This window comes from Panicum virgatum, chromosome 8K (assembly GCF_016808335.1).
Source record: "Panicum virgatum strain AP13 chromosome 8K, P.virgatum_v5, whole genome shotgun sequence".
In the NCBI taxonomy this organism is placed as follows: domain Eukaryota; kingdom Viridiplantae; phylum Streptophyta; class Magnoliopsida; order Poales; family Poaceae; genus Panicum; species Panicum virgatum.
Window position 1 is genome coordinate 39,763,529 of NC_053143.1, and position 13,907 is coordinate 39,777,435.

At 48.9% G+C, this 13,907-nt stretch overlaps 1 long non-coding RNA gene across 3 annotated transcripts; it reads left to right on the plus strand.

Annotated features, from left to right (window-relative positions):
* Positions 1 to 9,540: 9,540 nt before the first annotated feature.
* LOC120644630 lies at positions 9,541 to 13,660 on the plus strand. 3 transcript variants are annotated; one of them, XR_005663857.1, is made up of 4 exons: positions 9,541 to 9,930; positions 11,779 to 11,844; positions 12,250 to 12,397; positions 12,589 to 13,660. It is a non-coding gene; the product is annotated as an uncharacterized LOC120644630 (long non-coding RNA). The 3 variants fall into 3 exon arrangements; XR_005663856.1 differs by lacking the exon at positions 9,541 to 9,930 and having other exon boundaries at positions 11,055 to 11,844; positions 12,589 to 12,711; positions 13,228 to 13,660; XR_005663855.1 differs by lacking the exon at positions 9,541 to 9,930 and having other exon boundaries at positions 11,060 to 11,844.
* Positions 13,661 to 13,907: the final 247 nt, after the last annotated feature.

A 13,907-nucleotide genomic window follows, 5' to 3' on the forward strand; every position in this document is an offset into this window, starting at 1 on the left:
CACCGGTTGAACCGATGGTCAAAAAAATAAGCACTGGTGCAATGGAAGTTCTTTGTTCCAGAGAGCATGTTTTGGTGGACTTCAACTTCTTTTCAGCACCGGTTGAACCGACGCTTCGGAATCAAAGCACCGGTGCATTAGAAGTCCTATGTTCTAGAGAGCTTGTTTGAATTGATCAGGGAACCTCTTCTGCACCGGTTGAACCGATGCCCTACGGAGCATGCACCGGTGCATTGACGCAAGCCTGGATACTGTGTCAGAACCCCAACGGCTACAATTTGGACACAGAGAGACCGGTTGAACCGACGTCTCAAATCTGACACCCATCGGTTCTTCCGGTGCTCACGGTTTTTCTGCAGAGGACTTCCAACGGCTATGTAACTCCTTCCACTCTATATAAGGGCACCCCATGGCTCATTTCAGTTGCCTTTGACACCCTGAATACTTGAGGCCACCCTTGAGAAGAAGAGAAAGTGCTTTGAGCAAACAAGAGAAGATCTACCAATTCGTTTGTGCTTCAACCTTGAAGAATCCATCCTTTGCAAGTGTAGCAAGTGTGCTTGAGCTAGGGCCAACTGAGTGTAGGTCAAGTGAAGGCTTAGGAGCTTGTTACTCTTGGTGTTTGACGGCACCTAGCCGGTCTTGGTGATCGGGAGGTTCTTGGTGAGCTCTTGGTGTTTGTGGGAGCCCCAAGACTAGAAGATTGTATACGGTGTGAAGCTCGCCGTTCCGGAGATGGAGAAAGAGCATTCTTAGTGATCACTTGCTCCTTGGTGAAGCAAGGGAGCTATACCCTTGTGTGGGTGCTCCAACGTGGATTAGGGGGGAGCGTCAACTCCTCGATACCACGGGAAAAAATCCGGTTGTCTCGTGTCTCTCACTTTTATTTCAAGCAATTAAATCCTTTTGTTGTTACTCTTGTCTTTGATTGCTTGTAGTTTGAATAGGACAACTTGCATGGTAGTGTGATCTTTTGCTTAGGTTGTGATCTTGCTAGTGTGATATCTTTTAAGCAACATGATCATAATAGTGTGTTTACCTACCTAAGGATCTTGTGCTAGCATGCTTTAGTGACTAGGTTTCAAATTTATAGATTGGGCAATACTAGTCTAGGTTAAGGGCTAGATAGAAATTTGAAAAAGTCCCAATTCAACCCCCCCTTCTTGGGCCACGATCCTTACACAGGGGCACGGGGGCCGCGGGGCGCGCCCTGCAGTCGCTGGCCGCCGACCTGGCTGCCGCCGCTGCCTCCACCGCAGCGGCCCATCGCGCCGCGGTCGCTGCGGGCAAGCAGCCCGCCGCCGACGCCGCCCTTCCTTAGGTCCTCCCCGCGCCGGCCGCGCCCGCTCCCGCGTGATCTGGACTCGGGATGGTGCCCGCGGATGTGCCGCTCGCCGCCGCCGCTCTCCGAGGGCAGCAGGCCGACGCCGCTCTCGCCGCGGCCCTCCTCGCCGCCAAGTCGGAGGCTTCGGCGGCACAGGAGCGGGTCCGCGTGGCTGCCCTCGCTTGGGAGCGCGAGCGTGCCACGTGTGGCAGAACCGCCAAAATTAATCCGACTAAAGTGCGTTAAACCTATTCATAAAAGAAGAAACAACTAATATGCACTTCAAATGGAGTAATTTGACAGTCTGTTGGGTAAAATCTCGATAAAACCATTGTATTTCGGATCGAAACAACATACCTCACTCGAAGGTGAGCCCAGAGATTACAATAACCATAAATTTTACAAACTTCAAAAGTAAATGTTATTATAAACTGAGTTTAAGAATTCAGATAGGTACCTCAGAATTTGAAAGTAGATAAGTTCTTCAGAGTTTATAAACAGCGGAAAGAAAACGATAAATAGTGTTGATATATGACATCATGATGAAGCCCGTACATGATGTCAATCTCACCAAGCATTCCAAGAGTTGCCTGAAAACAATGTCAAAAGCAAAATTGAGTATACTAATACTCAGCAAGGCTGACCCGTCTAAGGGTATAACATAGCCCTTTAACTAGACAAACAAGGCTTGTGAAGGTTCTGAAGTTTATTAGCTGAAAAGCAATAAAGAGTATGTCCTTAATTTCAAGTTTTAGCTTTCAGATTCTAGTTGGATTAACCATTCTAGATTTGCACCTATCTATACATACATGGTAGAGAAATTATTTGCATCTAACAAGATTAAGTAGCATCTTTGTTTCACTTCTTACTCTATGTGGCAGTCTCAATATCCGTGAAAGGCGGAACAGTTCGAACCGAATTTCAATCCTTGCAAGGTAAACCTAACACACACGCTTGGAGTATTGTTGGGTCACTCCCAAACAACCGTTGGCTTCTCATTCCGGTTCATGGATCAGTGCCACTCTCCCCGACTATAGGGCACCACACCTCGTCCCTCATAGTCGTAATCGTAGCGCTACTTAACATAACTTTCAATATAAATTAACATTCCTATCCCTAAGAGAGAGTGGGGGGTATGTCCATTTGCCGGGCCGATCAGTTACTAGGCTTGCCGCGTACCATATTTACGGCATGTGGCTAGTACTTTCAAACGCTTAATCAACACTACCACACATTGCGGCCTTAACAAGTTTATCAACACAGACGGATTTCAAATGAAGCTTGTAACCAAATCCATCCATGGTCCTTATAGTGATTACAGAAAATAAACAATCAACTCCTATAAGCTCGCGAGTGACAGGCAATCACTCGACTTTTACCGGTCCTATTAGCATAGCATCTATTCGAACTCTGTTTTTAATATTCAAACAATAGTTACCTAGGATTATGCATCTAAAATTTTCAATCAACTCCAATAACTTAAATGCACAAGTAAAAAGTAACTATAAGTTGCATAATTTAAAATAATGGGATTATGCACCGGAGCTTGCCTTTAGTGATATAGAGTCAGTAAACGTTAGCTCTTCCGAATTGAAGTTCGGGACTTCAGTTAATTCCGCAATGTTGGTTGGACTTCATGCAGTTCACTCTTAGACTTCGGGTTCACGTTCACGTTCAGGTCTTCGTTATCTTCCGTAATGTTGACTTGGACTTCAGAAATATCTCCATCTGGTTCCTGGAATAGTTCGTAAGTTCCGTCGACTAGCGATATTATTTCTATATGCAATGCAATAGTTGGATTTAGTGAACTTAAGTATAGTTTTCCTTCACTAAAGAGTTGAAAACCAATAAAGTAAACACAAGAAATTACATAAAATAACAAGATTAACTACGCTAAGTAGTAGGGTTTGAAAACAAAAGAAAGAAGGGTAATTCTATTCAGGAACATGGGGTAGGTTGAATTCAAATTTAGAATTTGAATTAAAAAAAATCAACAATTAAAATTTTAAATTAAACATAAACTCAAAATTAAAAAGGAAAGACCATGTAAATGAATCAATCCAAACATGAAGCTTATTCTAGCAAAAACAATACTAGCATGTATGAATTAACCTTAAAACTCAAACATAAATCCAAAACTCAAGCTAAACAATGCAAAAATTATCCCAAAAATTACCATAAACTATTTATGATCAGTAGAGACCATGGTAAAAAGATGACCCTAAGAAAATTAACAAAAACATGTTTTAATAAATAAAACAGGTGTATATGCTAGAAATAACCAAAGCACATGAAATAACAAGCAAAAGTCAAGCATTAAGGCTACAAATTTCACACAAAACTATACATGACAAAAGGATGCTAGGTTCTAAAAATTAAACATAACAAAGCTATGGTTAAAAAAATACAAATAAATTACTCATTTGCTAACAATTAATCTAGAGCACACAAAATAAAGTTTCATACAAACTTTAGTAACCAAAGTTGTAGAGCTAGTTAAGAGGAGTACAACAAAAATTAATTTGGCATTTTTCTGATTTTTCTACTAATTACTACGATTTTTCAAAGTTCATTGCAAAAGGAAAAGAAAACTTTGCAGAAAAGACCTTGGAAAGAATCAAATCAAAGCGATCCAATCCTTGGGCCATGGCCGGCCGTGGGAGCCCTGCTTGGGCCAAATTCCGGCGAGGAGACTCGGCGGCGAGGACCAAGGGCCCAGGAGGCATGAGTGGACTAGGGCGCACCTATTGGTGGCTTGGATCGGGCTTGGGTGGGCTGTAGCGGTGGCGCGACAAGAGCAGGCGGCCGGCGGCGAGGCGATGCCGTGACGGCGATGCTGCAGTGAGGCAAGGAGGAAGAGACTGGGCTGGGAAGCTTTAGTAGGGCGAGGACAAGCTAATGGGTAACTCGATTTGGGCAGGGCGGGGATGGAGATGCGGCTCTGCGTGCAGGCCGGCAAGCGGCGGCGCACATGGTGGATGGCGGCGAAAGCAGAACAGGGGGGTGTTTTATAGGCCAAAAGGGATAGAGGATGAGCTTGCGAGGGAGTGGATGAGCTTCTCCAAGCTGGGGGCAAAATCCCAGCAGCGGAGGTGGTTGTTCAGCTGCGGCCGGGCTGGCGCGGCGGGGTGCGGCGGCGTGGCCTGGGCGGGGCAGGACAACAAGGGCAGCTTGTGTGGCGGCGGGGAGGGTACTTCGACGCGTGGAGGCGGTGCTCCGAGGCGGTGCATCCATCCTGGGGGCGGGGAAACCGACGGCGACCAATGGCGGCGGGGACGGCGGCGCCTCTGTTTCAGAGGAGGAAGGAAGAAGGGCAGACAGGAATGGTTTTGCAATTTTCCAAATTTCCAGGGGTTAAATTGAAAAGTAAAATTTTCTGTTGATCTAGGTCTCAAATGAAAAATTGTTCAACATGAAAGTTGTGTAACTTTTCAAGATCTAAAACTTTCATGTTGTGCAAATTTTCACTACATCAAAGGATTTTGAAATATTTTAAAATCCGTCAATTCTTTTTAAAATGCAAAAGAACACAACTTTAGTTTTAAAATTGCAAGGGTAGTTTTAAGTATAAATACATCTTTTTATGAGGGTAAAAGTGAAAAACAAAATATGTATTTTAACCCCCCATAAATTTTGAATTTTTTGCCTTTTGCAAAACTATTTTTGTAAAAAGGACTTTGCATTTTTCAAAATAATAAAAATACCCTTGTTCTGAAAATCATGGTTTAAATTTTTAAATTTGCACAAAAATTTTATTTTTAACCCCTAAAACCTGGATTGTCACACCACGGCACGACCTCGATCCCTGGATCTGGACCTCAGCACGACCCGACCGACCAAATGGTCGTCCAGCTCCACCTCCAGGCCGCCGGCGTTCAGAACATTAGGGCCCTGGTCACCGTCCTCCTCGATACCACGTCCTCCTCCTACGGACGCTGGCGGGACCAGGTTCTACTCGCCCTCCGCCGCAACGCCCTCGACGACCACGTCCTCCTCGACACGTCGATCGAGACGCGGGACGTGGTGTGGCTGCGCCTCGACAGCGTCGCCATGTCCTGGATCTTCGGGACCATCTTCCTAGATCTTCAGGACATCGTCAGGACTCACGGCGGCACCGCGCGACAGGCCTGGCTGGCGCTCGAGGGGCAGTTCCTCGGTAACGCCGAGTTCCGCGCTCTCCAGCTCGACGCCATCTTCCGCAACTTCGAGCAGGGGGACCTCTCCGTTGGTCAGTTCTGCCGGCGGATGAAGGGCATGGCCGATGCTCTTCACGACCTCGGGTGTCCGGTGTCCGATCGGGTTTTGGTGCTCAATGTCCTGCGGGGCCTGAGCAGCACTTATGACCACCTGAAGACATGGATCACCCGCCAGAGGCCTTTTCCCTCCTTCCTGCAGGTCTGGGATGACCTCGTTCTCGAGATCACCAGGGGTCTCGCGCCTGGATCGTCCTCTACCTCGTCCACCCCCACCGCGCTTGTTGCTGCCCCACCGGCTTCCTCCACCGCTCCTGCCACCTCCCTCCTTGGTGCTGCTCCCGCTGGGCAGACCGGAGGTGGGAATGGGGGCGTGGATGTCGTCGGGGGGGGGGGGCGGGGTGGTGGTGGCACCGGTGGCGGTGGCGGTGCTGGTGGGGGCCATCGGGGCGTGCCTGCTCCGGCTCCCGCTCCTGCCCCTGCCCCTGGAGGTACGCCCTGTCCATCCTTCAGCAACCCATGGTCAGGGCGCATCTCGATGTGGCCGTTCCAGGGTCCGGGGGGTGGGGCCTCGTCCTCAGGTCCAGCCGGCAGCCATGTTCACCGGTGCTGCTCCCCTATTCGCGCCGTCCTGGACCCCGCCCGCTCTGGCGCAGTCCTTCAGCACCATGGGACTGACGCCGCCGGTCAGCATCGAGGGGATCGCCGACTCGGGTGCCTCCTTCCACACCACCCTAGATGCCGGTATCCTCTCTCATGTCCGATCCCCACACCTCTCTTGTTCTTCTTCCATTATGGTTGGTGATGGATCTTGCCTTCCTGTCACCGCCGTGGGTTCTGCTCCTGCCTCTTTTCGTCTTCCTAATGTTTTTATTGCTCCTCTGATAGTTCACAACCTTCTTTCCATTCGCCAGTTTACTGCTGACAATTCCTGTTCCATCGAATTTAACTCTTCTGGTCTTACTGTGAAGGATTCGGCTTCCCGGCGTCCGCTCCTCCGATGTGAAAGTTCGGGGCCCCTTTACTCCCTTCGTCTTCTTGCTTCGGCTGCTTCGCCTTCGACTTCTTCATCTGCTGCTTTTGCCGTGACGTCTTCCACCACCTGGCACCGCCGGCTTGGTCACCCCGGCCGTGACGTTTTGGCTCAGCTCAGTCGTAGTATCGATATTCCGTGTACTATGACTCCTGCTGAGCACCTTTGTCATGCGTGACAGTTAGGTCATGTCAGACTTCCTTTTTCTTCTTCGCATGCTGCACATACCTTTGATCTTGTTCACTGTGACCTGTGGACATCTCATGTACTCAGCATGTCTGGCTATAAATATTATCTGGTGGTGGTTGATGATTTCTCTCACTACTCTTGGACTTTTCCTTTGCGCGCGAAGTCTGAGACCTTCCCCGTCATCCTCCACTTCTTTGCTTGGGTGTTCACTCAGTTCGGCCTCACTATTAAGGCCGTCCAGTGTGATAACGAGCGTGAGTTCGATAACTCCACCTCCGGTTCCTTCTTCCTCTCTCGGGGCATTCAGTTGCGTATGTTTTGTCCGTATACCTCTCCTCAGAACGGCAAGCCTGAGCGGATGATTCGCATGACGAACGACATCGTGCGCACCCTTCTGATCCAAGCCTTTCTGCCCCCGTGCTTCTGGTCTGAGAGCCTCCACACCGCCATCTACTTGCTTAACCGTCTTCCGTCCACTGCTTCTCCTGCTCACAGTCCACACCACGCTCTTTTCGATACCCCTCCTCGCTACGACCACCTTCGGGTATTCGGGTGAATTTGTTACCCTAACATCTCCGCCATTGCTTCTCACAAGCTGGCGCCCCGCTCGACTCGTTGTGTGTTCCTTGGTTACTCCACTAACCACAAGGGGTGCCGATGCTTTGACCTCACCTCTCGCCGCGTCCTGATCTCCCGACACGTCGTGTTTGACGAGTCGGATTTCCCCTACTCCACCTCCTCTACACCTTCTCCTGGCCATAGCTAGAGTCTCTGTTTTCGACTGACCCGGTGGTTCAGCCACCTTTACCTGTATGTCCTTTTCCCTGCAGGTTTTCCCGGTACACCGGCGCCGCTTCCGGTGATCCCTGCTGCGCCTAGCGCGGCCCCAGTGCCTGCTGTCGCGCCACGCGCGGCCCCGGTGCCTTCCCCTGCATCTGCCCTATACGCTCAGCCGGTGCAGGTGTACCGGCGCCGACACCGGCGCCGCCTCCGGCTCCGGAGGCTCCTGCTGTGCCTACACCAGAGTTGTCGCCTTCGCCACCTACACCGGAGCCGCCGCCACCGCTGTCCCCGACTCGCTCTCGAGCCGAGCCGACGGTGTACCACCCGCCAGTCATCCATCGGGATCCTCGACATATCCATCCCATGGTGACTCGGCGGATGGCGTCTCAGGCCGCGACTCTCTCCGCCACCAAGGGAGAGCCGCGGGTCTCTCCGGTACCCTCCTTTGTCCGCGACGCCCTGGCGGATCCTCACTGGCGTCGCGCGATGGAAGAGGAGTACGCGGCTCTCCTTGCCAACTAGACGTGGGACCTCGTGCTGCGTCCGCCAGGTTGCAATGTGATCACTGACAAGTGGATCTGGATGCATAAGCGTCGGGCTGATGGCACTCTGGAGCGCTACAAGGCTCGCTGGGTTCTCCGGGGTTTCACCCAGCGGCCTGGTGTGGACTATGATGAGATCTTCACTACCAGCTGGATGTGAAGAATGTCTTTCTCCATGGTACTCTGTCAGAGACAGTCTACTGCAGTCAGCCAGCGGGATTTGTGGACTCGAGTCGTCCGGATATGATCTGCCGGCTCAACAAGACCCTCTATGGTCTGAAGCAGGCTCCTCGGGCTTGGTACTTTCGGTTCGCCATGTTCTTGCTGACTTTTGGATTCACCGAGGCCAAGGCTGACACTTCTCTGTTCATCTACTGACGTGGGGATGAGACTGCCTACCTGCTGCTCTACGCTGATGATATTGTGCTCACCGCCTTCAGTCAGCAGCTGCTTGAGCGCATTATCTCCTTTGTGCAGTAGGAGTTTGCTATGAAGAATCTTGGTAAGCTCCACCACTTCTTGGACGTTACTGTTGAGACTCGCCCGTCTGTTCCTTCACCAGCGGCAGTATGCACTTGACATTCTGGAGCGGGCTGGGATGACTGATTGCAAGCTATGCTCCACTCCTGTCGATACTCAGGCGAAGCTGTCTGCAGATCTGGGTGATCCCGTGGCTGATCCTACTGCCTACCGGAGCCTTGCCGGTGCCTTGCAGTACCTCACCTTCACCCGGCCGGATCTCACCTATGTCGTTCAGCAGGTTTGTCTTCACATGCATGATCCCCGGGAGTCTCACCTTGCTGCACTGAAGCGCCTCCTCCGCTACATCCGTGGCACTGTTGGCTTCGGCTTGGTTCTTCACCGCTCTCTCATCTCTGAGCTGGTGGTCTACACCGATGCTGACTGGGCTGGCTGCCCGGACACTTGCCGCTCCACGTCCGGCTATGCCGTCTTCCTGGGCGGCAACCTTGTCTCCTGGTCGTCCAAGCGGCAGCCGGTTGTCTCCCGCTCCAGTGCTGAGGTGGAGTACCGGGCGGTCGCTAACGGCGTGGCGGAGGCATCCTGGCTCCGACAGCTCTTGGCGGAGCTCTACAGCCCGCTCGCCTAGAGCACGCTCGTCTACTGCGACAACGTCAGCGCCGTGTATCTCTCCACTAACCCCGTCCAGCATTAGCGGACGAAGCATGTGGAGATCGACTTGCACTTCGTGCGTGACAGAGTCGCCGTCGGCGATGTTTGGGTTCTCCATGGCCCGACCACCTCCCAGTTTGCCGACATCTTCACCAAGGGTCTTCCCTCCTCGACGTTCTCGGAGTTTCGCTCCAGCCTCAGCGTAGCCAGTGGCTAGTTGTGGCTGCGGGGGGATATTTCCCCTTTGTACTTTCTTCTTGTCCAGTCTTGAACGCCGTTGCGACGGTAGTTCAGACTGCGGGGGGTATTGGCTTTCTTGTTGTCCAGTCTTGAACACCGCTGCGCCGGTAGTTCAGACTGCGAGGGGAGTGTTGGTGTATATTGAGCCCATGTATAGAGGCCCATGTATAGGAACTATACATCCCATCCTTCTAGGGTTTGGAGGAATACATCTAATTATTCTCTCCTACAAAAGTATCTTGAACATGCATATACAAAGTATCTTGAACATGCATATACGTCTTTCTTATATCAAATTCAGAGCAAACTACAAATTTGCATTGACAAAGGAGAAATGATTCTTCATTCTTTAGCCTTTGCAATTAAGCTCACTGTACGTGTTTGTGGCATGGTGTAGTCTAATGTAACCATACTTCTCACCATACTATTATAGATTTTCTGGCCAGGATCACCACCACCAGCTGTAGCTAAGGATGGTTTGTCACACCCTCACAGGTGAGATAAACAAGACAAGCATTATGCTTCTTGCTCCTGCTAAATGCTCTTACATCTGCAGAAGAATACTAAACCATTTGACATTTATGATTTATCTCTACTAAAAGCTCTTACGTAACTGCATATGAATACTCAACCACATTACATTTTCCTTTTTATATCGCAAGGAAATAAAATTTCAGTTACCATATTTGATTTTCTAATTTTGACATAGATATTATTGATGCTTCTATGTTTTGCTTCTTGGTTTAATAGATTTTGATGTATTATTTAATATAAAAGAGTATAGAAAATAGATATTCTGATTCTTTACCTGACAAAAACTATTGCTTCCTTCTTGCAAGTTATTTGATGGATCCATTACTTTTTGCAATTTTTATTCTACTACCTCCACTAATCTATGAGCTTTGTACTCTAAATTTTGTACAGCTATATGCAACTTTTCCATTAATTTACACCTTGATTGATTGATTTGGTTTCTGCAGGTTGTGTGGCTCATCCTCAAGAATTTAGTCCACTAGACTACATATACAAGTTATGTTGCCAACCGACACAATTCTTAGGGCCTGTTTGGCATGACTCCAGAGCTGAACTCCAGCAACTCCAAACAATTTTCTTGCCAAACAGACCAACTCCAGAACTCCATGGAGCTCCAAAACTCTAGAGCTGTAGTTCATTTTTTCTTGGAGTTTTGGAGCACCTCTTTTGCAGCTCTAGAAACATCTGTTATGAACCTAGACATGGAGTTGGGGTGAAATTACCCACCACTGCCACCCTTTACACAGAAAAACGGTTCGTTCTTTCTTTTCCTTCTTCCTCGACCCATGCCTCCTACCCGACCCTTCTTCCTCGCCGCCCGCCCTTCCCACCGCCGCCGCCAGCGGCTCACCATCCCCGACCGTGCGACCTCCTCCTCCGCTCCCCGCATCTCGCCGCCACCGCCGGCGGCGGCCCCATCCTCCCCGGCCACGCCACCCTGCCCTCCCCTCCCCGCATCTCGCCGCCACCGCCGCCGGGGGGGCCTTCCTCCCCGCCCATGCCACCCTGCCCTCCCCTCCCCGCATCTCGCCGCCGCCGCCGTTGGTGGCCCCTCCCTCCCCGCCCGCGCCACCCCATCCTCCCCTCCCCACATCTCCCCACCGCGGCCGTCGACGGCCCCTTCCTCACCGGCCGTGCCACCCCGCCATCCTCACCACTGGTGCTCACCGTGGCGCTCACCACTGACGGCGGCCTCCCCTCCGTCCCCGCCGTTGGCGCCCTCCCTGTCGGCCTTCGCCCTCCCCTCCCTCCCCGCCGGTCCCTCCCTCACCACCGGTGCTCACCGTGGTGCTCACCGCGCGGGACGACGCGCGCGGAGGCCGCCTCAGGTGGCACCATCGGGAGGCAAGGGCATGCGGCGATTTGCATCCTTGATGGGATCGATGCCGCCGCCGGAGCAGCAGCAGCCGTCTCCTTCCTCGCCGGCATCGAACGGCGGGCGACGACGGTGTCCCTCGGCTTGCTTGTGGATTTGGGATGGCCCACCTATATGAGAAAGAAGAGAGAGGGGAGGGGTATAGTTCACAAGAAGATAGAAGCTCTAGGGGGCGTTCTGCAAATAAACTTAGAGCTAAAGAGTATGACATGTGGGTCCCATGAACTAAGGGCAAAAAGGACAATTCACCCTCAAAATCTCCTTTCCTGGAGCTGGGGATAACTTTCATGCCAAACACACCATCCAGCCAGCTCCAACTCCACCCAGAGCTAGCTCTGGCTGGAGTTTTGGAGTGGAGCTGCTCCATGCAGAGCTGGAGCCATGCCAAACAGGCCCTTACATACCTTCTTTTTTATATGTGTTTGCAAATAAAGGCATTCAAATGGTCATGATGATGCAATGACAAGGGACAAGAAAATGCCTACAAGGCTCAATTTGAGGTAAATAAAAACTATTGTTCCTCAGATACTCCCTTGCTAAGAATATATAGTTGCACCTTGAAAATATTCAGCACATGCCCGATTAGATAATGTCCTTGTATGCTTCTGTTAGGTGCCTGCTAGCAGAAAAATAAATATTACTTATTTGCATTCCATGGTCTGTTATAAATAATATATATATATATGACTATATGTTCCACCCTTGTTTCATATTGACTATGAACGAAACTGTTTATATACATAGCTACGTACACCAAGGCATACGTATGATGAGTATCTTTTTAATCTCTTTTTTTTAACCTACGAAATGTACACAGCCCTTCCTACTTTGTATTCCTAAATTTGATGTTCATTCACATGCCTTGCAATTTACAAGAATCTTATCTCTGCACTTCCATTTTACAGTTTAAACTTGCAATATCAGAAGACAAATCAGCAACTCCTTCATCTACAAATGAGGTCACCGAAGAGGATGCTTCTAGCAGTACTTCAATACCAGGCACAACACCAACACCAACATCGACTATAGCAGAAGCTTTCTGAGCACATTGATGTAAGTCATAGAACTCATTTCCAATTCACCTGCACAAACAAAGCTAAAGTGCAGGCATATTTATCAACCAAAATAAAACAACATAAGCAGAATCACAAACCTATTCCCTATAATTGCATTTATTCCTCTTGTTACTTGAGCAATTTCTTCAGTTTTATTTGTCTCCTCATCCAAACTCCTTATTCTTGCAGAAGCAATCAAGCTACTAGCTAAAAAACTTCTTCCAGTTCTTTCCAAACAAAGACGTGCTCCCGGCCTTTATTACAAAAAAAGGCAAGATCAAGACACACCCTACTAAAAACAACTTAATATAGGTAAGCATCAGCCATATTTCCTTATATATTTTAGGAACCGGCAAGATCGCAGGGACTTCAGAGTCAGGTTCATCAGCACCAAAAAAAAATTTGTTAGGCTGTACCATCTTTCTAGCAATATGTAACCATGTATTCCAATTAACAACATTTGTATTACACAAACAAAATTAGCATTCGCTGCTGCAATGTCTGTGTCAAACATATACATATTATTATTTAGCAATCTTGAGAGAAGCAAAGCCTACAAAGGGGTATCTGCAAAGCAGGGCACGCTACTTCCAATATAGTGCAATAAAGGATTTACTCCCAGTCTTCATTAGAAACAAGACCAACGGAAAACCATGCCGCTGCTTAGAGCACTAAGTCAGAATGAAAACAGGTTGCCATCATCAGCCATGGTTGCAGGTTAAATTGCTAATTCGAATTAAATTGCAAGCTGACATCAGTACCTACCTCAGTACCTTGCAAGCTGACATCAATTTATTGCTAATTCGAATTAAATTACAATGGCTGCAGGTTATGAAGAGCACAGCCATACCAGGGACTTCACATTCAGCACCGCCTATCCCTTCCTTAGGTGTGATAATGGGGTATTTCTGTTTGAATAGAATCCAATGAAATCATAATTGATCTCGAATAAATAACTCCTAAAGAGTCGTTTATGTTAAGGTCGGTATTGTGACAGGGATAAATATCCGTTTGTTAAGAGATCACGTTTACACTATGATATGCTAAAGAATGGAGAGGTATCAGACCAAGAAGAGGTTTGTATTGACCCCGGCTCTCTAGTAAAGTCTCAAGTGATATGCTAGAAAATATGATAGACAGTATATGTAGTTATGTATTATACATGAGAAATAATTGTGTTGTACCATATATCTACTAACATTTCCAATTGTCACGTTGATGCTAAATTTATATGTATTAATGACATCCTACCTTGACCTAATGATGGCTAGGCGCGCCAAGGCGCGCGCAAAGTACTCGTTTAATTAAATGATGTTTCTTTCTTGTAAAATGCCCCGGTACCGCCTCTTTTCCAGTATCAAAGTTTTACCCTCAACACTTAGTTAGGAAACCTTATCTGTTACATTGGGTAATTCCAAGAACTGATCATACTCACTTTGGACAGTCTCCCTTCCAGGAGGCCACCCACATAGCCTTAACCTGGGTGCTTGCAAAATGTGTGTACCTCT